Source organism: Octopus sinensis, unplaced genomic scaffold (genome assembly GCF_006345805.1).
Source record: "Octopus sinensis unplaced genomic scaffold, ASM634580v1 Contig17174, whole genome shotgun sequence".
Classification (NCBI taxonomy): Eukaryota; Metazoa; Mollusca; class Cephalopoda; order Octopoda; family Octopodidae; genus Octopus; species Octopus sinensis.
This window is the reverse complement of record NW_021834856.1, coordinates 12,477-37,333: the sequence shown is the minus strand read 5'-3', so window position 1 is coordinate 37,333 and position 24,857 is coordinate 12,477. Positions and strand designations below refer to the sequence as shown.

The 24,857-nt window shown below is 42.1% G+C and overlaps 1 long non-coding RNA gene across 1 annotated transcript in view; it reads left to right on the top strand.

Annotated features, from left to right (window-relative positions):
• Nucleotides 1–3,423: 3,423 nt before the first annotated feature.
• Nucleotides 3,424–24,857, top strand: part of LOC115231022 — a 29,091-nt gene continuing 7,657 nt past the window's right edge. Inside the window, exons 1-2 of the long non-coding RNA XR_003883482.2 lie at nucleotides 3,424–3,543; nucleotides 16,886–16,972. This is a non-coding gene — a long non-coding RNA (uncharacterized LOC115231022). The remainder of the gene's footprint in view (nucleotides 3,544–16,885; nucleotides 16,973–24,857) is intronic.

The following is a 24,857-nucleotide window of genomic DNA, read 5'->3' as shown; positions in this document are numbered from 1 at the left end:
ATTTGTTTCCAGTTTGCCTTATGGAAGTTCAAACTGGAAAGATTCTGTGAGTTTTGTGTAGGCCACATGTCCATGGTTTCCTTTGGTCCATACATGGTCAACTCTACCATGTGAACCAAGAGTAGTGTCGGTGTCACTTTCACATTATGGATGAGATCCATATTATTTGTGAAGCAGAGATCCAGTATGTTACCTGCCCTGGTTGGCTGGAGTACTATTTGTTCCATGTACAAAGTGTTGACATGGTTCAGGAGGGACTTCACCTGTCCTCGTTCGCATCGTATCATTTCTGGGAGAGAAAGGCCCTTGAGCCATCTGACATTGGACAGATTGAAATCTCCCATAAGAAGTACACTTATGTGTTGTTCTAATGTGACAACATCATAGTGTCTAGCCAGAAGGACATCGAGCTGGTCGGTGAGACACTGAAAGAATACGAAGTGGTAACAGGAGCGAAAATCAATCATGAAAAGTCAGTGGGCTTGCAGCTCGGCACCTGGAGAAACAAGCCTATGCCGTCCACCAGCACCTCCATCGTGGGATGCCGGACCGATGGTCTGGTCGAGTTGCTCAGGATCTAGTTTGGTCTGGACCTCCAAACGGAGAAGAACTGGAAAGAGATAATGAGTAGGGTGCCCACTCTCGTCTGGCAATGGGCCAAGTTGAAGCTGTCCCTAAAAGATCGGGCAGAGGTGGTGAACATGTACATCGCTTCTGTCATCTACTACTGCCTGACCATCATACTGGAACATTACCTGGAGAAGGAGTCTACAGTTACCAGTACAGGCTACAGTGTGTGGAGAGCATCATTAAAAGTCACGTATTTTTCGTTTTTGGCATGAACTCAAAAGAAAGGTTTTTGGTTGATACAGGAGTGGCCTGTTCAATTTCGCCTGTAAAGCTTTTAAAAGAGAAACCAAAATCTGTTTATTTGACTCTTCAAGCAGTTAATCAATCTGAAATCCAAACATTTGGAGAAATTAGTTTAACTCTAAATATAAATTTACGAAGAGAATATAAATGGATCTTCATAGTTGCGGATTTGCCTTACCCAATATTAGGGGCAGATTTTCTGGCACACTATCATTTAATGGTAGATGTAAAAAAACAAAAGCTGTTAGACACAGAAACTTCATTAAAAATTTAAGGAACGAGATGCAGAAAAGCCACAGTCAGTCCATTGTATTTCATGGCATCCTCAGAAAATCATTATCACAGGATTTTGAAAAATTACCCTAATATTACGAAACAATTAGCTCTAAATACCAAGTGTGTACATTCGGTAACACATCACATTATCACACAAGGACCACCAAGTTTTTCTAAGCCGAGAAGACTATCTCCGGAAAAATTGAAGGTTGCTAAGGCTGAGTTTAGTCATATGTTGGACCTTGGTATAATTCAGCCTTCCAGTAGTAGCTGGTCAACGCCGTTAGTTATGGTGAAGAAGAATCTCATTGACTGGCATCCTTGTGGAAATTTTAGACAACTTAATTTGAAAACAAAAGGAGGTAAATATCCAATTCGTCGGGGTTACCAGTTTTTTTATAGCAGACACCAGTTTTTATATAGCGGATGTTTTCTGGTTGGTTTGTTTACTGTTAGTGTAATGCTACTTTTATATGTTTCCTATTTGGAAATGGATAAATATATTTAGCTTTTGAAGTAGGGATATATAATGATAAACCTGTCACTTATAACTTACTCATAAGTTTTATCAATATACTTAAATCCTGACTCCAGCTACATAAACGTAATAGTGAGAAATATATTTTCTGAAACGCTAATGGACGTTATGCATGCATGTATGTTGAATATAAATAATTTTGTGTTCTTTTAACCGCTATAAAAAAAAATACAGTTTCATAATTACAGAAATACATTTCATTAATAAGTTGAAGAATGTGAAGAAAGAGAAAATAATTATTACATTATTTTATTTATGTACATTTAGCATTTTTAATATTTATAATACAATTTGAAGTAAAGTAATTTTGTCGTAGAGAATTACAACTTAAAATTTACGCTAATTCTTCATACTAACTATATAGATCTCAACAATTCAAGCAAGTCTTGTTGGATTTTTCATAGACATGGCATAAAAAAATAACCAATATCTCAAAGGAGTGAGTGTCATGGATTTTAGTTACATCACACATACACTAAAGTTTTCCCCAAAATCCAGGGTTTTTATAACTGCTCAACTTGACTTTAAAGAATTGAAATCACATAAAAATATTCTTTAACTAATTTTAAGAATTCCTATATGAGCATTTATTTCAACCAATGGGAAAAGGACAATCATATTTCTTCGGCAATACAACATTACGTCTACCACAAATTGGCGCTACTATTTGAAAATGGCTACATGTTATAGGTGAAATGCTGGCCAACAAACAAACCAGCAATTCACCCCAAATGCTGAGGTCTGTCATCAAAGCATGCCCACTCTGTTGAAACTATTGAAAAATTGGGTTTTGAGTTTCTGGAACACCCTGATTACAGTCTAGATCTAATCTCTTCTGACTATCACCTCTTTGGACTGCTCAAACACTCTTAATGAAGTTATTGGTTTGCTACAGACAATGAAGTATAGGAAGCGGTGCATTAGTAGCTGCCAAACCAGCCAAAATTCTTCTTCTCCAGTGGAGTAAACAAGTTTGTGGACTGCTGGAAGAAGTGCATCAAAAAGCAAAGGGAATATGTCAGAAAATAGTGTAATTGTTCAACTCCTACTTTTGTTTTAATGAAACAAGAGTGCATATAGTTTTTGACTTACCCTCATACTATGCCTGCAACTGACGGGAAACAGTGCTGAACTGATGTTAAACAAGAACAATATCATTGCACCACAATACTCCACAACACCAAAACGCCAATTTTACAAGACAGCCTCAGTGTTGTTGTCTGTCCTGCTAGAAATAACAACCAAATGATGCCACTATCTGATATATAAAAACAAAATTGGATGATCATCGCTGGAATGCCATTGTGGATGGTAACTTGAGATTAAATAATAGTAGCCTTATATATCATCATATTCCACTTCTGCTCACCAAACAACTAAACTACATTGTAGTTGTTTAGCCAACTGTAAATGCTTGAGCTCTGTTCAATTAGGGTTGAACAACAACACAACAAACCACTCACTCTGCAATAATAAAGCAAAAAAAAAAATTTATAATGCAATATGGGATGCAACATGCCTGAAACGGTAACATTAACTTTAAACAACAACAAAAAAACCCCTCCATATCATTTATAGATTAAATGTACAAATGGGTGTTTTTGTTTGCATCTATTTTGTTTATGCATGTTTCAATTCTATGAAATATTTAATCATTTCATGACAGTGAAATTTATATTTGTTTCTATGTAATGTTTGAAATATACATAACTTATATGTTTATTACAAAAATTCGATAAACTGATTTATTTTACAGGAAGAAAGTTTTAAAACAGTGAAGCATTGGTTGCCATTCCTTAGTCAAAATAAACCAGATATTCAAATAATTGTATGTAGACACTGTTCTGATTTCACAGGTAAGATTATTTCTTATATTGATATGTAAATCTTATTACATCATCTACATACACATTTACATACTTATGTAGTTGAATCATTCCTTGTGAATAGAATATATATTGATGAATTCATGAAGCCCAACTCAATAAAGCTAACCATGTCATAAAAACTATTATTATGATTTAGTTAAAAAAAGAGGCGAGATCAGTGCAATTGGTGTTCATTTTGAACTTACATAGGTTACTGCTAGTAGATAGAGGTGATTATGCAGTGTGTTTAGTGTCAGGTTTGAGTAAAAGGCTAAGTAAGGATTTGGAAGAGAAGTGTGATGGTTAGTTGGGCCTAGCTACTAGTGTTATGCTGCTTATGAACAGAAACTGTTAGTGATAGAAGTGGCAGCAGAACTCAGAGGTAGTGTTAGTCACATTTTCATGAATGAATCTTTACCAATCAAGAATGTTTGTGTGTATATACAGGATCATCCCATAAAATATGATCTGTACTCTATTGTGGATAAGACTTGTACTTAGTAGTTCATCATTGCTGAAGTATATGAAAGCCTAACAATTAGGATGCGTATTAATGACTTGTAGGGACATGGTATTTCATTATGCAGTCATCATCATCATCATCATTTAACATCTGCTTTCCATGCTGGCATGGATTGAACAGTTTGATTGAAAACTGGTAAACCAGGTAGCTGCACAAGGTTCCAATTTGATTTGGCATGGTTTCTGCAGCTGGATGCCCTTCCTAATGCCAACCACTCCAAGTGTGTAGTGGGTGCTTTCTATGTGCCACTGGCATGGGTATCATTGATGTGATAACAGCATCAGTCACAACTATGAATTCACTTGGATTGACAGGTTTTTGCAAGCACAGTATATTGCCAACAACTATAATTTACTATAAAGTATATTAAACGATTTTATAAGTCAATACCGTGTTCAACTGTGTTAACAGTGCTTTTTACATCACTTGTTAAGGTTATCTCTACAGATATTCTATAGAAATTATAGCCAGCACTGATTTTTGTTATGATGTTTTGCATGCCTTTCCTCTCTTGGACACAAAGACCTGTTGAGGCAAGCGAAGTCGATATAGAACCTCATCCGACGACAGGCACCCATGCCAACCCCCTTTGCTTGCAAAGACATGTTGGGGCAAGCGAAATCGAAATTGAATTGAACCAGCCAGGATCCCTGGTCTGGTGGTACGTAAAAAGCACTATCCGACTCGTGGCCGATGCCAGTGCCGCCTCGACTGGCTTCCATGCCGGTGGCACGTAAAATACACCAATCCGACCGTGGCCGTTGCCAGCCTTGCCTGGCACCTGTGCAGGTGGCACGTAAAAAGCACCCACTACACTCACGGAGTGGTTGGCGTTAGGAAGGGCATCTAGCTGTAGAAACATTGCCAGATAAGACTGGAACCTGGTGCAGCCTTCTGGCTTCCCAGATCCCCGGTCGAACCGTCCAACCCATGCTAGCATGGAGAACGGACGTTAAACGATGATGATGATGATGATGATGTCAGATGTAAGCAAACAATGAGATTACCATCATCATTTAAAGTATGTTGTCCATGCTGGCATGGGTTGGATGGTATGACCAGGGCTGGTAAACTGAGGGGCTGTACCAGACTCCAGTCTCATTTGGTATGGTTCCTATGGTTGAATATCCTTCCTAATGCTAACCACTCCTAGAGTGTAATGGGTGCTTTTGTGTGCCACTGGTATGGGTACCAGTTGTGTGACATCAGTATCTGCCACAACTACAATTTCATTTGGCTTGATGGGTCATCTTCTCAAGCACTGCATATTTCCAAAAGGTCTTGGACATTTGTCATTGCCCTCATGAGGCCCAACGCCTGAGAGGTGCTTTTTACATACCACTGGCACAGGTGTTAGTTATGTGACACTGGTATCAGCCACATTACCTCCATGAGGTCCAACACTCAAAGGGTGCTTTTTACATGTCACCGGCACAGCTGCCAGTTATTTGACACCAACAGGAGCCACAATTGTGATTCCACTTGGCTTGATGGACCTTCTCAAGCATGGTGTATAGCCAAAGGTCTCAGTCACTAGTCATTGTCTCCGCAAAGTCTGAAGTCCAAAGACTATGCTTCACTACCTCATCCCATGTCTTCCTGGGTCTACCACTTCCATAGTTTCACTCCACTATTAGAGATTGACACTTCTTCAAACAGCTGTCCGCATTCATATGCATCACATGACCATACCAGTGCAGTCATCTCTCTTGCATAAGAGGCATCTCTGATGCCTCTTATGCCCAGCTTTTCTCTCAAGGCATTTGCATTCTGTTGTACATGCACACTGACATTGCACATCCAGTGAAGCGTACTAGCTTCATTTCTTTGATGGTTACAGCCCATGTTTCACTGCCATGTAGCATAGCTGTTTGCACACAGGCATCATACAATCTGCCTTTCACTCTGAAGGAGAGGCCTTTTGTTACCAACAGAGGTAGGAGCTCTCTGAACTTTGCCCAACCTATTTTTATTCTTGCCGCTATGCTCTTGGTGCATCTGCTGCTGACTTGGTAACCTAGATAACAGTAGCTATCAACTACCTCTCGCTTTCCCCACTAGCATTTGATCGAGTCTATTTTCTGTACATTTTTAGTGTTAATTGTACCTGTGCACTAGTTTCCTTGTTGACCTTCCTCTGATATTGCCACACCTCTTATATGTCCATAGCTTACACCAGGTACATTTTATGGAGTTTCTACCTACACCTTTTCTACAGATCGAGCAGGGCCATCTACCTGAAGAGATTTGTGATTTGTCTGCTTTCCTACTTACTTAGGCTTTAGTTTTTGCTAGATTAACTCTAAGGCCCTTCGATTCTAGACCTTGCTTCCGCACCCAAAATTTCTTCTCTAGTCTCAGTAGTGATTCAGCTATATGAGCAAGGTGATCAGCATAAAGAAGCTCCCAGGGGCAGCCTGTTTAAATTCCTCTGTTATTGCCTGGAGGACTATGATGAACAAGAGGGGGCTGAACCCCTACTTGTATCCTGAATTCATTGCTAATCTTCACCTTGCTGGCAGCATCTCTATACATGGCTTGTGCTGCTCTCACTAACCACTCATCTGTCCTTAGCTTCTGCATTGACCACCAGATAAGGGAACAAACAAAGGCTTTCTCCATGTTGACAAAAGCTAGGTACAGGGGTTTATTTTTGACTAGATATTTCTCCTGTAGTTGCCTAACCAGGTATATAGTATCAGTTGTGCTCTTGCCTTGCACAGATCCAAACTGCATCTCATCTACACTAACTCTCTCCCTAATTAATTGAGCTATGACCCTTTCTGTAACTTTCATCAACTTGTCCAGCAACTTGATGCCTCTGTAATTATTTCTGTCTAAGCCATCTCCTTTGCCTTTGTAGTAGTTGATTATAGTGCTGCCACACCAATCATTGGGTATGAGTCCCTCATGGACAACCTGATTAACTATATGGGTGACCAGGCTATATCCTACTCCACCAGACATTTTAAGCATCTCAGTGGTTATTCCTGATGGGCCAAAGGTTTTCCTTATCTTCATATCCTTAATTGCTTTATGTATGAAGTTACTGTCAATTCAGATAGCTAGTCCCTCAGTCGGGTCAACGTTTAGCTGACTCTCCTTGTCCCATTCATTCTCCACATTTAACAGCCTTTCATAATGGCATTTCCAAGCCTCTTTCTTTGTGGAATCATTAAATGCATGTGAACCATCATCCATGTGGAAACATTTCTCTCCTATGACATCACAATTTTCTCTCCTACACTATCTTACAATCTGAAACACTTCAAGTCTCTGGTCCTCACATTGTAGAATATTGGCAAACATCTTTTCTGCTACTTCCCTGGCTAAATATACCTGCCTTCTAGCTTCCTTTCTGGCTATCTGATACAGTTCCCAGCTACCCCCACACTTTCAGTCCTTCCAGTCCAGTTTCTTTGCTCTAATGGCCTTGTTTACAGTATCATTCCACCATCATATCACCCTCAGTCTGGATGGGACTTTGCATCAGCCACAAACTTGGTCTGTGGCACTCAGCAAGCTGCCCCAGAGGAATTCCCAGTTACCTTCTATGTTACAAGTCTGTAGTTCCTCTTCCTCATCAAATTTCTCAATTAGGGTGTTCCTAAATCTCTGATTATATTGAGGATCCTTAAGCTTCCAGATCCTTCTTTTCCAGATCAGTCTTCTTGGTAGTTGGACAATTTGTCAACAGACAGTTGGCCAACAGATAACAGCACAATTGTGTAGTATGGTGCCGAGTCCTGTTGCCGGACATAGAGTGTTCTAGCAGCCACCCTCTTGACCCAGGGCAGTACAACCTCATCCATGTACTTGATGTAGGCCTCTGTGTTGAGTCTGAGGCCATGTGGGAATTGTCTGTTGGCATTCTTCTTGGCATTCTTCTTGGTGTTCTTCTGGCCTGAAGTCTAAAGTTACTAATGACTAGTCTATGGTGAGGAGTACATTCTTCACCAGGGAAGGACTTTGCATTTAAGAGCAGCTACATATGTTGCTGTCTGGTCAGAATGTAATCAATCTAGCTACCGTGGTCACCCAATTGATAGGCTATCAGGTGGATGTCTGGCTCTCTGAAGTTGGTGTTGCAAATCAATAGGTTATTCACACCACAGAACTCCAGTACCCTTGTTCCCTCTTCCTTTCGAGGACCAATTTCATGGCCCCCATGAAAGATATGTGGAAGATATCTGGCTGCTGCTCGACATGTCCATTGAAATCACAGCCACGAAGATGAATTCATTGTCATTTGTCTTTGAGGTAGCCTGCAGAAGGATATCATAAAAGCAGTCCTTTTGTTCATTTGGTAGATCTATGTGTGGGGCAAAAGCAGTGATAATTGTCATTGTACTATTCAGCAAAACTAGCCTTAGCTTAAGTACTCTATCACACACCCTGGCTACTTCTATGACCTTATCAACCCATTTCTTTGCAAGGTGCCCACACCACCTACCCCATCACTGTTACCTTCCCAGAATAGTTTATATCTATGTGTCTTGCCTGTGAGGAACCTGACTGAAGCTCCCTTCCGCCTTACCTTCTGAATGCAACATGAATCAACACGCCTTTGTTCAAGTATCTCAACAATCTTGCCAGACCTGCCTTTCAATATGCTTAAATTGACTGTGCCGACTCTGAAAACTTGGAAAGGGACATGAGAAGGGGGATATTATTCAACATCTGAAAAGAAGGTTTCAATGAGTGTTTGATGTCATAAGAGTTAGTCTATGCCATATTTCATGAGTTTTTGCTCCTTCATCAGCTCCCATCTAACCCATTAATCATCCAAAAATACACTGTATTATTGGATAAACCAATTTTGTATATTAAACATGGTATTGACTTTAAAAATGTTTAATATGCTTTATAGCATATTATGGTTGCATAACGAAATACCATGTCCCTACAAGTCATTAATATTTATGTACCAGCTTCCTAGAATGTGTTTAATATGTAAAATTGGTATATTTAATAACGTCACACCACTGTATTTAGTGGTTATTTAAGCAATATATTTGTAGATGATTAATAGGTTAGATGGGTGCACATACACCCATTACCCATTTTTCAATCTCATTTGTTTGCATCTGACGTCTTGGATATGAAATGCCATAACAAAAGTCAGTGCTGACTATAATTTCTATAGAATATCTGTAGATAACCTTAACATTAATGAATTAGGATGCAGTTTTGGCAATATTACAAATAAGTGGGTACTATGAAAGTTCATCAAGGATTAGCTAGCATGTTTGAGAAGAGTTAAGCTCTGTTATTCAGAAATGTGAAAGGTATTGTACAAAACAGTTTCCATGATACATGTAGTAATTCCTGAGTTGGTGATTCTGAAAACTGTTGGTGCAAGTCTATTATGAGATATCTTGGTTGTGTATGGATGGTTAAAAAGAAAGAAAAGGTGGCATAATTTGCCCAAATGATAATGATTCATTTTGAATAGAAATAAAGCCTGTTTGTAAGGGCTGGGAGCATGATTAATTGAATCACTTCCCACCAGTATTTATGTGCCAGCTCCTGATCCATTGCCTTCATTTCCAACAAGTCAATGTGTTTAGTTAGAAGTGACGGCACAAAGTTTATTAATGTACAAAAGTTGTAATAGAACTTTGGAATTTACCAAAGTTGATAGAAAGAGTATACTGCAATAGAGCAATCTAACAGAAAGAGTCAGCAGATGAGACATGGATAGAACCATAAATAGGTAATATTTCTGAACGACTGTTGTGTAAAATGCAGTAGAAGACTTAAAACAAAGAATCACAATACTGGGACCTCTCTTACATGATGTAGAAAAGCAAATCTCTGATAGAACTAGCTTTATGGAAGCCATACTGGACTAAAAGTGCATTAGAAGAGGGTTGTTTACAGATGTTTCTATCATATTGACTTGTTGGAAATGAAGGCAATGGATCAGGAGCTGGCACATAAATACTGGTGGGAAGTGATTCAATTAATCATGCTCCCAGCCCTTACAAACAGGCTTTATTTCTATTCAAAATGAATCATTATCATTTGGGCAATGGAAATTGACCAAGAAAGTAGTAAACTAGAACTTACATAGATCAACATTAAACATTTTTTGAGATAAATCTCACTTAACTTTGTTTCAAAATGAACTGGGAGATTCACTCAACTGTATCCTTCTAGAAAAAACTGGCTGTATTTTCCTTTGTAACCCCATTTCTGTTTTTGCATTAATTTTATATTGGCATTTTGTAATGTTTGTTTTGATACAACAAAATCAGCAGAATGCCAATATTTAGTTACATCCTTTTTATGTTCAGAGAGTTAACCTACCAGGTTAACTTTACCTTTCTGCATTACAGGATCAATAAAATAATTACCAGTGAAGTAGTGGAATTGATTTGATTATACTGAAAATGTCTAGCCTTGTGCTAATGTTAGAAATCATTAGGGATGCTAAATGCCAGTAGTGGTAAATCAACAAACAAAATATCTAACAGTATTTCATTTTGCATGATGTCAACTTTTACTTCGTCCTTTTTAAATCAATAAAAGAAAGTACCAGTCTAGCACGCCAATGCTTAGTAGTATTTAGTCAGTCGCTACAGTCTGTGTTCAAATTCCGCCGAAGTCGACTTTGCCTGTCATCCTTTCAAGGTCGATAAATTAAGTACCAGTGAAACATTAGAGTTAAAGTAATCAACTCATCCCCTCCCCCAAAATTGCTGCCCTTGTGGCAAAATTTGAAACCATTATTATTAAATAATGTTGTTGTTATTGCTGTTGCTGCTGCTGTCATCACCACTGCTGCTGCCAGTTTGGCAAGCCATGCTTGACTTTGTTCTGAGGATTTTGTAAGGAAGAGCACATAATACATGTATTTACAACCTTGAAATTGGTACCATCATGGGCAGCAAGTTGATTGCTGTTGATTGGTGAGTCTCTTTTCCTGTTTTGTACCCCAGTTTGGTGGGACTGGTCAATTGAATTAATTTTCTGTTAAAAATTCTTTGCATTTTCCCTGTCTACATGGAGGAAACTACACTGAATGCAGTGATGCTCATATGTGAGAGTGAGAGAGAGTGAGGAGCATCACCAGATGACAATAAGAGAGGGTGTGAGCGCAATGCACTATCTCAAAAAACATATGGCAATAACAGGCAAAAAAATTACAACAGAGCCAATTTTTTTGAGAAAGATCTCTGAAAGGATCTTTTAAACAACAACAACTTTATTTTGCAAGCACAACAGACAGAGGGAGAGTGAGATGACACCTACGAAAATGTAAACAATGAAGGCTCTTTCGTGTGTGAATCAACAGACGGTGTCAATACATGAACAAAACAGCAACAATAACAACAAAGGAACTGAGCAGCAAGCTGGTGCAATGGCTTGGAATAGCACTAGACTTTCTTTTGCTGGTGCCACTAAGTCCTCTCTTCAAAGAATAAAATTCTCTGAAGAGGAATTCAGAGATTCCAAACAGCTAGTCAAGTGAGATGGGCTGGCTGTCATGCTAAACATACCCATTGATACTATCCAAAATATGATGTCACACAGTGACATACTGTACAATTTGATTAAAATCAAGGAGGGTGGAAAGAACCACTTGGGCTCAAATCCAAAAAACTTTAGTTTCCATTTGGAACCTAAAAGAATACATTCTAAGAGGAAGGGACTACAGGATGGTGGAGGTGAGATCCCATACTGAGGTGGAAGCTAAATCTCACTGTCTCAAACCCCTCAAAAGCGAGAAGCTGTTGTCAGATCTCTTTTGCTGTGGCCAGAGATTGGCAAAGATAATTATACAGTTGGTGCCACCAGAAATAGCCCTTCTTTGGCTAATTGCGTTGGTCACAATAGGTATTGAGAAAAACTCTATCAGTCCAAAATGGAGTACTGCTCAGGGATGACAATGGAGGTCCTCATACAAATCAGTCAAAAGAATGTGGATGCCATCCCAGACCAGATTCATCTTCCTGGAGGCATTATCATTCCAGTCAGAGTGGATGGAAGGAAAGCAAAGTGTCACATTTGCCTCTCAACCACTCACCTAAAAGCTTTCTGCCCTAAATTGCATGAAAAAGAAAAGAGGGCACCTTTCCTCCTAACACCAGCAACAGCCACCAAAGCTCAAACAACAGCAACATCAACCAAGGCAGCACCAATACCTACTATAGCAATACCAAATTCCTCCAGAGACTTCTCAGCTCCAGAAAATATTCCACTTCTAGATACCAAGCAGGCTGACATCACATGTGGAGAGTTTGATCGGGACAAAGAGTGGAAAACTAAAACCAAAAGATGAAGACAAGATAAGAAGAAAAACAATTCCACAGACAAAAAAGAATCCTCATCCACACAAACAGTGGAGAGGAAAAAAATAAGTTAGAAAGCTAAATACATCCAAAACAGACACATCATCACCACTACCACAAACACCTGAAATAGTACCTCAACCAGCAACATCACAAGCACAACCCATTCCACAATAACAACAACAGCAGCAAATACAAAGTAAAGAAATTAGCATTACAAACTACATGGCAAAATCCATGCACAAAAAACAAAGATTTTATGAATTACATAAAAACAAGCACCAGTATAGCAAAGACAGATTTTGTTGCACCCACAATCTCACTACCTACACACTTACAAATCGTTCAAACAACACAAAACACATACATGCCTAAAAACCAAATTCCCACAGGAAATCGGGGATTTTCAAGGGAACATCACCAAGAGAGTACTTGGTGATTTACTAATGGAAACACCCCAATTCAACAGGAGGAATGGACAAACTGCTCCTCCAAACAAAACCTTTTCTTTTTCCAACAACATGGTTGAGCACAAAATAGGCACATGGCCTGCAATTACACTGGAAGTGAGGTCACCTGTTCAACAACTTCAGAGCACTGAATGTCGATGTAGTGACTATTAGTAAAACCAGAATTAGTGACTCACAGGACATCTAACCCATTTTCAGTAACTGTGTGGTGTACACATCTGCAAGTTGTCCAGGAGCAGGAGGTAGAGTCACTGTGATGGTTTGTAAAGAAGTGGATCTTGCAATATGGACAATTTTCTTGGATCCGGAAAGTAAGTTGGTGGTGCTGGACATGACTGGCAGCGAAGGACTCGCTTTCAAGCCAGTTGCCATCTATGCCTCAACAGGGGCAGGGCAACCAGATTTCTTTAGGTATTTGTAAACTTTTCTGGGAATGTCCTGCTCTTTAGTGTTAGTGGGAGATTGGAATGATGTCTTAGATGTACAGTGGGACTGCGTGGCTTTAGTAGACAGAAGAAGCGGGTGCAAAAGCCTCACAAACCTGCTCAGATGATTCCAACTGTCTGTCAGGTATCGGCTGGATTTCCCTGATATGCCAGTGTGGACCTGGTCAAACCACATCAGGTTATCCAGATTGTATCTAGATAGAGTATTCTGAAGAGCAGCAGATAAAGATAGCATAGGTTGTCCATAATTCAAAGTAGACACAGACCACAAATTGATGATCTGTACAGTTAACTTAGATAGGCTTCATGGACAGGAGCCCAGTTACTGGAGCTGAACACATCATTGCTGGCACACAAAGATTTCAGAGACCAGATTAGTGAACTAGATAAGTGGGTGTTGATGGGGGCAATCATCAACAATAAATGGTGGTTCACCTTGGAAAGGATGATGAGAATGGAATCAATAAGGTTTAGCAAAAGACTAGCAGTAGAAAGAAATGGAGTAGAGGCAAAGCTAGTGAGGAAGCGAGATGAGGCTTTTAAAAAAGACATTACAACCAATGTGCTCACAGCAAGATTGGCACTCAACCAATTCTTCAACACAAAACACGAAGATTGTATCGTCAGAGCTAAGGTGCGTGTTCTTAGAATGAAGAGACAAAATCCATTCAATGGGCCTGAATAGCTAAGGCACGGCATGACAATAAATTTATGATCCAATCCTTACTGGCTCACAACAACCAAAGCAGATGTGGGAGACTTTTCAGCAGCACTTCACTCAAATATTCAAGGGTAGTGGTGAGCCAGATCACAGGATTGACTTCACTTTCCACCACAGCAGGCTGCCATGGCTCTCAGCATCAGAGGTAGAGTGCTGCAGAAGGCCAATAACAGCCTTTGAAATATGGGAATTAATGGTAAATCGCCTGGTTTGGATAGTCTTCCCTACGAGCTTTACACTTACATGCCAGACTTGTTTGGTGATATCTTAGCAAACATTTACTGCAACTGGTAGGGGAGACACAGACATGCACCATCCCAGAAAGATCCAATACATTATAGTGAAAGTGGCTAAAAAAACCTGGCACAGGTGGGGTCCTGATCAGTTTAGATCAGTCTAAAGCTTTCGATGGGGTCAACCCTCTATACTTAGTGGCGGTCCTCGAGGCAACCAGCTTTGGGCCTGTATTCAGAGCTGGATCATTGCAATGCGCAGCGACATCTGTTCAGTGGTCTGAGTGAATGATCACGTCTCAGAACCATTCAACATCATGTGCTCAGTTTGCCATGGCTGCCCCCTCTTGTCCCTCTTGTATATACTGACTCTCGAGCCGCTACTACACAAGATGGAGACATTGAGGGGCATCCTGCATGACCTAGGATGTAAGAGATGTGTGTTGGCATATGCTGATGACATCACCATAGTGGTGTCAGAAAATAAACACATCAAAATGATCGGCACCACTCTCAGGGACTATGAGGTGGACCAGGAGCAAAGATTAACCAGGAAAAGTCAGTGGGTTTATGCCTCGGCACCTGGAGAAGCAAGTCCCTCCTGTCCAACTGTGTCATTGGGCACTAGACAGACAGACTGATTAAATTGCTTGGAGTCTAGTTTGGTCCAGACCTTGGGATGAGGTAATGAGGAGGGTGACTACTCTCACCCAGAAATGGGCTGAGAGGAAGCTATCTGAAAGGTTAGGCAGAGATGGCTAACATGAACATCACATCTGTCATCTACTACCACTTGACCGTCATGCTTCTTGTAGAAAAGATGCATCCTGATGGTCAGGCTGTCATCTGGCTGTCAACTGAATCCTTTGTGATGATTGTCCTGCTTCCTTCCTTTAACTGGCAAGGTCAGGCTGTCTTTATATGCTTGGTGCCATGGTGGACAAGACTAAGGGGGCTGAAGATAAACACTTTTCTTTCTGGTCAATCCCTGATCAACTTCTTCAAGTTTCTCTTCAAGAGGAAAATAAGAGTAGAGAGGGAAGTGTTGCCTTCTAGCCAGTTTGCTGAAAGGAGGATGAGAGTGGTAAGGTGGAAGTGAATGAGCCTGCCCTGAGCATCCATCTGTAATTGGAGAAAAAGAAATGAGAACAATCACCTGCCCCAGAAGTATGGGAACCTATGGTTTTATAGGCTTTTTCCATGAGCTGCCCTCAAAGTCTCCTCCCTATTGAGGATTATATGAGGGGAAGTCAAAAATTATCTGCACTTTTGCCATAACATATCTTTATTATTGTCACACTGCCTTCTGCGCATGAGTGCTTATAGTTGGTTTGAGCCTGATCATGCCATTTTTCTTTCTGGCTTTATAGTGTAAGTATGGCCATTCCACTAGGACAAATAGCAGTGATTCGATTTCTCTGGTCGGAAGGTGTATCAGGTGCTAAAAGCCTCATTGGAGGCTTTTAGCACAGTACAAGGACACTGTGCTTCCGTGTAGAAGTGTGTATAAATGGATCAAGAAGTTTAAAAGTGGCTGGACGAGCATGATGCATGAAGAAGAAGCAGACACTCATCAACTTCTACCACTAACAAAAAGGTTCAGCAAGCTCAATGGCGAACCGGAAAATTATCGTTAATGAGTTAGCTCATTCTCTGCAGATTAGTCATGGTTCTGTCTATCAAATCATCCACGATGAGCTCGGCTTCCATAAAGTCTGTACAAGATGGGTGCCAACAGAGATTACTGCAGAGCACAAGTGCAAATGTCTTGAGGTCTGCCAACATTTACTCGACCGCTACAACAATGAGGGCAAGGAAATTTTTAGCAGAATAGTTACAGGAGATGAAATGTGGGTCCATCATTATGAGGCAGAATCCAAAAGATAGAGTATGGAGTGAAAACATCTTGGCTCACCAGCGACAAAGAAATTCAAGACTCAGTCTTCTACAGGAAAGGTGATGCTAATCTTTTTGGGGGACTCAAAAGGGCCTATACTGGAAGATTACCTGGAAAAGAGGTGTACAATCAACAGTGCAAAATACAGTGCTTTGCTGGCCAACAAACTGAAACTAGCAATTCGCACCAAATGCCCAAACCTATTGTTAAAGAAAGTTTTGTTGTTGCATGATTATGCATGCCCATACACGGCTGAGGACATTAACTAGTTGGGTTTTGAGGGGTTGGAACATCCTTCCTATGCCTTGGATCTCGCTCCTTCCAACTATCATTGGATCATTCAAAGATGGTTTATGAGGTCGTCAATTTCCTATGGATGAAAATGTGAAGGAAGCAGTGCATAAATGGTTGCACAACCAACCGAAAACCCTCTAGGAAGGAATACACAAGCTTGTGGACTGCTGGACCAAGTGCATCAAAAAGGAAAGAAACTATATAGAAAAATTGTGTATTTGTTTATCCACTGCTTTTGTGTAAATACATTGAAAAAACAAGAGTGCATATAATTTTTGATTCTTCCCTCATACATTGTTAAATTTTTTTTCTATTGTTAAACTTGTTTACATGCAAAATCCTCACAACAACACATACACACACCTTTGTTTTGTCCTGTACTGTCCATAATGTCTTTCGTAATGTAAACCCTTTGTGGCCAATAAAGAAATTATTATTATTATTTTCAGCTGTCCCTCGAATGACAGTTTTAAAATGGTGTGTAGAGAATGCAATGGAACTAGTGGAATTGAAACCTGACTTAAATGAAGAAGAAGGTTTGTTTTTACTTCAATAAATTGTCTTAAAATTTTATTTTTAGTGTACTGATTACTTTCACTTTTCCAAATCAAATTATTTATTTATTTTTGAATAGTTAGTTTATACCTGTTAAGTCAAATCTGTTTTCATAAATCTTTTTTCTACAAGCAGTTAGCTTTTATTTTACCCAAATTTAATTATCATTGTCTTCCTCACCAATCCTCTGGCTACTTTTTCTTTTGTTTGTGTTGTCAGCTCATACAGGTATATCTGAGAAATTAAAAGTATCGTGTGATTTTGTCATTTTTTTCTCTATGTAGCAGATGTCACGTGCATATGTGTATTTGTTGAGCAGAGTTCAGACAACAAGATTGTCATTTATAAACAACTATAGGTTGCATAGGTTCCCTTTGTATGTTGAAGAGAATGTGTAGGTGATGAACATTTATTTGAGCACCCTACTAGCATGGGCACAAGTGCCAGTAAGGCGATGCTGGTAACGATCATGCTCGAATGGTGCCTTTTACGTGCCACTGGCACAGAAGCCGGTTAGCTGCTCTGTTAACAATCACACTCATATGGTGCTCTTTGCACCCCGCTAGCACGGATGCCTGTCATCAAATTTGATTTTGATTTCACTTGCCTCAACAGGTCTTCACAAGCAGAGTTTAGTGTCCAAAGCAGGAAAAGGTATGCATAAGTGGGCTGGTTACACCCCTGGCTTAGGCCATGAGGTTATGGTCTCATTTGGCTTGCCAGGTCTTCTCAAGTACAACATACTTCCAAAGTCTCGGTTACTAGTCATTTCCTTGGTGAGGCCTAAAGTTCGAAGGTCGTGCTTCACCATTTCATCCCAGGTCTTCCTGGGTCTACCTCTTCCACAGGTTCCCTCAATTGCTAGGATGTGGCACTTTTTCACACAGCTATCCTCATCCATTCTCACCACATGACTATACCAGCACAGTCATCTCTCTTGCACACCACATCACATGCTTCTTAGGTCCAACTTTTCTCTCAAGGTACTTACACTGTTGCGTATGCACACTGACATTACACATTCATCGGATCATACTGGCTTCATTCCTTGCGAGCTTATGCATGTCCTCAGCAGTCACAGCCCATGTTTCACTACCATGTAGCATGGCTGTTCATACACATGCGTCATACAGTCTACCTTTTACTCTGAGCGATAGGCCCTTTGTCACCAGCAGAGGTAAGAGCTCTCTGAACTTTGCCCAAGCTATTCTTATTCTAGCAGCTACACTTTCAGTGCACCCTCCCCCGCTACTAACTCGGTCACGTAAGTAACGGAAGCTATCAACTACTTCTAGTTTTTCTCCCTGGAATGTGGCGGAAGTTGTTCTCTGCTTATTTTCAGTGTTTATTGCTCCTGAGCATCTGCCACATACAAAAACTATCTTCCCAGTTAACCTTCCTTTGATATTACTTCACCTCTTATGTGTCCATAGCTTACACTTGGTGCATCTTATAGAGTTTCTACCTACGCCTCTACTACAGATCGAGCAGGGCCATCTACCTGAAAGGATTTGTCATTTACCTGCCTTCCTACTTATTAGGACTTTGGTTTTAGCTAGGTTGATTCTAAGGCCCTTTGATTCTAATCCTTGTTTCCACACCTGAAACATCTCCTCTAGTTCTGATAGTGACTCAGCAATTAGAGCAAGGTCATCAGCAGGGGCATCCTGTCTTGAATTCCTCTGTTATTGCCTGGAGGACTATGATAAATTGGAGGGGGCTGAGGACTGAACCTTGGTGGACCCCTATCTCTACCCAGAATTCTTCACTGTACTCGTTGCCAACACTCACCTTACTGACTGTGTCCCTGTACATGGCTTGTGCAGCTCTCACTAACCATTCATCTATCCCTAGTTTCCTCATTGACCACCAGATAAGGGATCGGAGGACTCTGTCAAAGGCTTTCTCCATGTCAGCGAAAGCCAGGTACTGAGGTTTATCTTTGGCTAAGTATTTCTCCTGCAGCTTGTCTTACCAGAAATATAGCATCAGTGGTGCTTTTCCCTGGCACGAACCCAAACTGCATCTCATCTAAACTGACTCTCTCCCTAATTAGTTGGGCTATGACCCTCTCCGTAACCTTCATTACCTGATCCAACAACTTGATACCGCTGTAATTAATTGTATCTAAAGTGTCACCTTTACCTTTGTAGCAGTTGACTATAGTGCTGCTACACCAGTCATTGGGTATGATTCTTTCGTGTATCACCTGGTTAACTATATGGGTAACTAGGCTATAGCCGACACTGCCAGATATTTTGAGCTTCTCTGCAGTAATTCCTGATGAGCTGGGGGCTTTCCCTGTCTTCATACTCTTAATTGCTTTATCTACCAAGGTACTCTCAACTCGGATAGCTGGTCCCTCTGTTGGGTCAACATTCGGCAGACTCTCTTTCTCCCATTCATTTTCTTTATTGAGCAACCTTTCATAGTGGCGTCTCCAAACCTCTCTCTTTGCATCCTCATTTAGTGCAAGTGAACCATCATCCATGTGAACACATTTCTCTCCTACAACATCACGATTCTCTCTCACAACACGAAATACCTCAAGTCTTTGGTCCTCACAACCCAGAACATTGGCAAATTTTTTCTTATCAGCTTCCCCTCTGGCTAAATAAACTTGCCTCCTATCTTCTCTTCTGACAGTCTGATACAATTCCCTGCTACCACCATTCTTCCAGTCCTTCCAAGCCTGTTTCTTTTCTCTAATAGCCCTGTCAACAACCTTGTTCCACCACCACGTTATTTTGGGTCAAGAGGGGACTTTGCACCATCCATAGATCTGGTCAGTGGCCCTTAGCAGGTTGTCCTGTAGAAAGCTCCAGTTGTCTTCTACACCATGTGAAGCTATATCCCCTTCTATTTCGTCAAAGGCTTTGAGTAATATGTCTCTAAATCTCTGTCCATTTGCAGGATCTTTAAGTCTCCAGACCCTTCTTCTCCTTGCTGGTCATCTTCTGGGCATCCATTTAGCCCTGACCCTGAAGTTACTAACTACCAGTCTATGTTGTGGGGTACATTCTTCGCCTGGGAAGGTTTTGGTATTTATAAGCAGCCATCTTTCCCTTTTTTTGATGAGGATGTAGTCAATTTGACCAGTGTGTCTCCTAGAGCGGTAGGTGACTGGCAAGTTTTCTGAAGTTAGTATTGCAAACCATAAGATCATTTGCATCACAGAACTCCAGCAGTCTGGTTCCCTCCTCATTGCGAGAGCCAAAACCATAGCCTCCATGTATGCCATGGAAGCCCCCGACAAGTTGTCCAACATGTCCTTTGAAGTCACCAGCCACAAAGAGAAGATCCCTGTCATTCGTCAACGAGGTAGTCTGCAAGAGGGTGTCATAGAATCGGTCTTTCTGTCCATCAGGTTGATAACCCATGATGGACCACTAATTTAATCTTAAGTATTCTGTCGCATACTCTGACTATCTCAATTACCTTATCTACCCATTTCTCCGCAGGAAGTATATCCGCACCCGCAACCCCGTCAGTGTTCCCTGCCCAGAAAATCTTGTACCTGTGTTCTTTGCTTGTGACGAACCTATCAGAACCTCCTCTCCACCTTCTTGGATGCATCACATATCGACACATCTCCGTTCAAGCATCTCAACAATCTCACCAGACCTACATTTCAGTGTGCCAACGTTGAGAGTGTCAACCCTGAGGGTGTGGGAGGTATGGACCTGTGAGACCCTGCGACGGGGGACAGTGGCCTGAAAAGAGAGCTCGCATTTGGCAGAATTCATAAACAAACAATAGTCTTAAGTTCAACCTGCGTACACTACACTATCATATTTTGCACTGTATGATCACTTCCTTATATAGTAGGGGTGGGGATGGCGTAAGGCCTATAGAAGTGTTTATGAGAGACAACCAAAGGATGACAAAATAAGGACTTTCGTTACAGGTGGAAGGTGGGCGTACCCCTAACTAGCAAATATGGGCAAGCGCTAGGTATTAAGAGAGACAGACAGAGTGAAGGCTGAGAGAGAGAGATAGATAGATAAACACATAGTGAGCCAGAGAGGTGGGGGTCACGGCACAAGGGAGGAATGATTTCAGGATTGAGTGGGATAGTTAATTAACGAGACAGCAGATGTTGATATCTGAGAGCCAGTTTACGACAAAATTAGAGATGAATGACTGTGTGATAAACTTTCATAGATGAGTGAAAGAATCATCATCATCATCGTTTAACGTCCGTTTTCCGCGCTAGCACGGGTTGGACGGTTCGACCGGGGTTTGGAAAGCCAGGGGCTGCACCAGGCTCCAGTCTGATCTGGCAGAGTTTCTACAGCTGGATGCCCTTCCTAACGCCAACCACTCCGCGAGTGTAGTGGGTGCTTTTTACGTGCCACCTGCACAGGTGCCAGGGGGGTCCGGCATCTGTCACAATCGGTTGGAGCTTTTAACATGCCACCGGCACGGAAGCCAGCTAAGGCGGCGCTGGCAACGGCCACGTTCGGATGGTGCTTTTTTTTGTGCCACCGGCACAGAAGACAGTCGGGGCTGCGCTGGCATCGGCCACGTTCGGATGGTGCTTTTTATGTGCCACCGGCACAGAAGCCAGTCGGGGCGGCGCTGGCATCAGCCGCGTTCGGATGGTGCTTTTTATGTGCCACCGGCACAGAAGCCAGTCGGGGCGGCGCTGGCATTGGCCACGTTTGGATGGTGCTTTTTATGTGCCACCGGAACAGGAGCCAGTCGGGGTGGTGCTGGCATCGGCCACGTTCGGATGGTGCTTTTTATGTGCCACCGGCACAGAAGCCAGTCGGGGCACGCTGGCATCGACCACGTTCGGATGGTGCTTTTTATGTGCCACCGGCACAGAAGCCAGTCGAAGTGCCACTGGCAACTGCCACGTCCGGATGGTGCTTTTTATGTGCCACCAGCACAGGTATCACAACTACTATTTCCATTGATATTTATATTTATTTCGATGTTCATGTTCATGACTCAACAGGTCTCCTCAAGCACAGCGAGACGTTCCGGGATCCAGGGTACTTTGAATGGGCAGGGGGCTATGCAGAACTGGTGCAGGAAGCAGCCCGGGTCTTTGCAGTCACAGCATATCTCCAGAGATCTCGGTCCTTCGCCATTGCCTCAGTGAGGCCCAACGCTCTGAGGTCATGCTTGACTACCTCATCCCATGTCTTCCTGGGTCTATCTCTCCCCCTGATACCTTCAACTGTTTGGGAGTGGCACTTCTTCACACATCTCTCCTCATCCATCCGCAGTACATGACCATACCATCGCAAGCGTCGCTCTTGCACACCACATCTGATGCTTCTTATGTCCAGCATTTCTCTCAGGGTGCTTACACTGTGTCGTGCGTGCACACTGACATTACACATCCAGCGGATCATGCTAGCTTCATTTCTTTCAAGTCTACGCATGTCCTCTGCAGTCACAGCCCATGTTTCACTACCGTGAAGCATGGCAGTTCGCACACATGCATCATACAATCTACCTTTCACTCTGAGCGAGAGACCCTTTGTCACCAGTAGGGGTAGGAGCTTTCTGAACTTTGCCCAGGCTATTCGTATTCTAGTAGTGATACTCTCTGAGCATCCACCTCCACTACTAACTTGGTCACCCAGGTAGCGGAAACTATCAATTACTTCTAGTTTCTCCCCCTGGAGTGTGATGGAATCTGTTTTCTGAGTGTCTGTGGTGTCTATTGTCCCTGTGCATCTGCCACACATGAAAGCTATCTTATCAGTTAATTTCCCTTTGATGTTGCTGCACCTCTTATGCGTCCATAGCTTACATTGGGTGCATCTTATGGAGTTTCTACCTACACCTTTCCTACAGATCGAGCAGGGCCACCTGCCCGAGGGTGTGTGTGCTGAGTTCGCCTTTCTGCTTACTATAACTTTGGTCTTTGCTACATTTACTCTAAGGCCCATTGATTCTAACCCTTGCTTCCACACCTGAAATTTCTTTTCTAGTTCCGGCAGTGATTCTGCTATGAGAGCCAGGCCATCAGCATAGAGGAGCTCCCAGGGGCATCCTGTTTTGAATTCCTCTGTTATTGCCTGGAGGACTATGATGAATAAAAGGGGACCGAGGGCTGAGCCTTGGTGTACACCTACTTCTACCCGGAATTCTTCACTATATTCGTTGCCAATCCTAACCTTGCTGACAGCCTCTCTGTATAGAGCCTGTACAGCCCTTATTAGCCATTCATCAATTTCCAGTTTCCGCATCGACCACCAGATAAGGGATCGGGGAACCCTGTCAAAGGCTTTCTCCAAGTCCACAAAAGCTATGTAGAGGGGTTTATCTTTAGCTAGGTACTTCTCCTTCAGTTGTCGGACCAGGAATATAGCATCAGTGGTGCTTGTACCTGGCACAAAACCGAACTGCATCTCATCTAAGCAAATTCTCTCCCTAATGAGATGGGTTATGACCCTCTCTATGACCTTCATCACCTGATCCAACAGTTTAATACCCCTGTAGTTATTTCTATCTAGAGCATCACCCTTACCCTTATAGCAGTTGACTATGGTGCTGCTACGCCAGTCATTGGGTATGACTCCATTGTGAACTACCTGGTTTACAATGCGGGTGACTAGGCCATAGCCCACATAGCCAGCTGTTTTAAGCATCCCAGCAGTGATTCCAGATGGGCCGGGGGGGGGGGGGGCTTTACCTGTTTTCATATCCTTAATTGCCTTAACTACAAGGGAGCTGTCTATTCGGATAGCTGGTCCCTCTACTGGGTCAACATTTGGCAGGCTCTCCTCCTCCCATTCATTCTCCTCATTCAGCAGTCTTTCATAATGGCTTCTCCAAGCCTCTTTCTTTTCACCAACATTAAAAGCAAGTGCCCCATCATCCATGCGGACACATTTCTCTCCTGTAACATCACTATTTTCTCTCACACACTGTCTGGCAATCCGAAATACCTCAGCTCTTTGGTCCTCACGTTGCAGGACATTGGCAAACTTCTTCTTTTCTGCTACATCTTTGGCTATGTATACCTGCCACCCAGCCTCCCTTTTGGCTACCTGGTACAGTTCCCTGCTGCCCCCATTCCTCCAGGCTTTCCAGGCCTGTCTCTTTGCACTAATGGCTTTATCTACTGCACTATTCCACCACCACGTAACTCTAGGTCTGGAAGGGACTTTGCACCATCCACAGACTTGGTCTGTGGCACTCAGCAAGCTGTCCCGTAGGAATTCCTAGCTACCTTCTATGTCCGACGTCTGAAGCTCCTCCTCCCTCTCATCAAATTTCTTGATGAGGATGTCCCTAAATCTCTGACCATGTGAAGGGTTCTTTAGCTTCCAAATCCTTCTTTTTTCTGGATTGGTTGGTTTCTTGGAGTCCTTCTGGCCTCAAGCTTAAAGTCACTGATGATTAGCCTATGCTGAGGGATACATTCTTCACCCGGGAGGGTCTCTGTATTTAAGAGTGACCCTGCATCCCGCTGTCTGGTGAGGATGAAGTCTATTTGGCTAGCGGAGTCTCCTGACTGATAGGTTATAAGGTGGCAGTCAGGCTTCCTGAAGTTAGTGTTGCAGATTAAAAGGTTACATGCATCACAGAATTCCAGTAATCTAGTTCCCTCATCATTTCTGGTGCCAATACCATGGCCACCGTGTACCCCAGTGAAGATACCGGATTTCCGCCCGACATGCCCATTAAAGTCTCCACCCACAAAGATGAGGTCCTTGCCACTAGTCTTTGAGGTAGCCTGTAGAAGAGTATCATAAAATTGGTCCTTCTGATCATTTGGTAGTCCCGCTTGTGGGGCATAGGCGGAGATAATCGTAGCTGTGCCACTCTGTAGGACTAACCTGAGCTTAAGCACTCTATCGCAAACCCTGACAACCTCTATGACCTTATCCACCCATTTCT